Here is a 2,500-nt window from a genome sequence, read left to right on the forward strand (position 1 = left end):
TGCATGTGAGATCCAGTATGTGTGTTTATCTGTGTGTGTGTGTGTGTGTGTGTGTGTGTGTGTGTTTACTGAATACATCCACTGCTCCGGGCTATCAAGGCCTGCATTCCAGAATTACCTGCCAGTCACCGGGGAGACAAGTCGGCACTATGGTAACGCTCACCCATTTGGAAGTGGGAGGAGGAGGGGAAGTTGAGTTTGACAATAGAGCACAATGTCACACACACACACACACACACACACAGACACACACACACGCACGCACACACACACACACACACACACACACACACACACACACACACACACACACACACACACACACACACACACACACACACACACATACCCACACACACACACAGACACACACATACACACACACGAACGCACACACACACACACACACACACACACACACACACACACACACACACCACAGACACACACATACACACACACGAACGCACGCACACACACACACACAGACCTCCTCCACCTCCAAGGCATGGCTCTAATGCTCAAGCGGTGGTTTCATTATGCAAATGCAATCACCCATTTAGCTGCCACGTATCAAAGACAGTGCCCACATTGCCCACTGGCCCCTCGGCTCCTCCTGGGGGGCGGGGGGCATTGGCATCCTCTGCCTGGCACTCTCTCTCTCCCTCTCTTCCTCCAACTCCCTCTCTCTCTCTACCTTTCTTGAATGTGCTCTCTCTCTCTCTCTCTCTCTCTCTCTCTCTGTCTATTCTTCTCTTCCTTTGGCTTTCTCTCCTTGCCTGTGGCTCGGGGCGTTCCGTCTTTATTTATTTAGGACACTTTCAACATCATTAGGAATTTAACATCTTTAATTGGCCTTGCTAGAGACAGAGATGGGGTGGCCATGGTGTGTTTACAAAGACAATTACACTCCACAGTCTTCCCAGGGAAAGAGTTTATGAGAGAGAGAGAGAGGGAGAGAGAGAGGGAGAGTGAGAGAGGGAGAGAGAGAGAGAGAGAGAGAGAGAGAGAGAGAGACACTATTGTTAATAAACCCCCTAGAGCTGGCTAGTGAAGAGCTGGAGCACTAGGAGAGGTACTACAGGGCTTGCTGACCCCCCCCCCACACACACACACACATATCCTCTCTTTCCTCTTTTCTTTGTAGCCCATCTGCCGACACTGTCCAAGCTCATACATCATCCCTGCCTAGGGTCTGTGTGTGTGTGTGTGTGTGTGTGTGTGTGTGTGTGTGTAAGGGGGGTGGGGGGCTGCCAAGGCTGTCCACAGCCATCCGACAGCCAATGGGCTGTCCACATGTTCGCTTTGACTCTTTCCTGGTCTCTCAAAGAGGTTTTTTTTACACACACACACACACACACACACACGAACACACACACACACACACACACACACACACACACACACACACACACACACACACACACACACACACCACTACACCCCTACTCCCCTCTTGATGAGAAGGAGAAGGGAAACACACACACACACATCTCTAAGCTGTCTTCTCCTAGCACCACTGCTGAAACATCTGACATTGAGTAAGCCATCATCGAGGGAGAAAAGAGAGGGATAATGGGCGAGAAAGAAAGAGAGAGAGAGTGAGGATGTCTGCTGCAGATTTCGGCCACTGGCCAGCAACCTGGTCTGCTCTCTCTAACCCTCACTCACTCACTCACCTGTTTGTTTATTTATTTATATATTTATTGACATATTTATTTATTAATGCTCTGTTTTTTAAATTGAAGTGGTAGGCGTCTCTCGATCGATGAGAAAGGAAATTAAAAAGTCTCGATGTCATATCTGCCAACCTGCCAACTTCTCCCCTTGGCAGGCCCCCCTCCCCCCCCTCCCCTCCCCCGACCCCCAGCCCATTATAAAGGACGAGGCTTTGATCTTCATCAGCTCTGAATGGCGTCCTGCGTCATCTTTCTCCCATGGGCCAAGAGAATTTATGTGCAGTAGAAAGCTAAGGGGGGGGATGAGAATTTAAAACCCTCTAGGGGGAGAGGCTCGATTTAATCTTAAACTAAAACAACAGCCTGGGCGATTTACTGCATTATGACAATGGATAGGATATGAGAGACTACGCCAGGCCTGCAGAACACATGGTGCACACACACCAGACACACACACACACACACACACACACACACACACAGCTCATGGGGAGTAATTAGAGATGTTTTCTTTTGGATTATGTCTCCTCTTGTATGTGTCATGTTCCATTTTTTGAAATTTTCACTGCTCGTTATATGTGTATATGTGCTTCAACAGCCAGTATACGTAAATCAGTGAACTATGTCACCACATTTAAATGCACATAACTTTGATGCGACCCCCTAACTAAAGTGTGGTGCGAATGGAGGCTTTGACTGTGGCAGGCCAGTTTGTTGATTGCCTTACCACAATACTCTTGAGTATTATGTCATTGCATTCATAACAACCCATTTCATTTTTCACAGTATTAATAGAACATAAGATTAGTCTATTGTTTCAT

General features: G+C 47.9%; 1 protein-coding gene across 2 annotated transcripts in view; it reads right to left on the reverse strand.

Annotated features, from left to right (window-relative positions):
- epha4a (eph receptor A4a) overlaps positions 1 to 2,500 on the reverse strand; it is a 47,320-nt gene that overhangs the window by 5,687 nt on the left and 39,133 nt on the right. The window lies entirely within an intron of this gene.

This window comes from Clupea harengus, chromosome 22 (genome assembly GCF_900700415.2).
Source record: "Clupea harengus chromosome 22, Ch_v2.0.2, whole genome shotgun sequence".
Lineage (NCBI taxonomy): Eukaryota > Metazoa > Chordata > Actinopteri > Clupeiformes > Clupeidae > Clupea > Clupea harengus.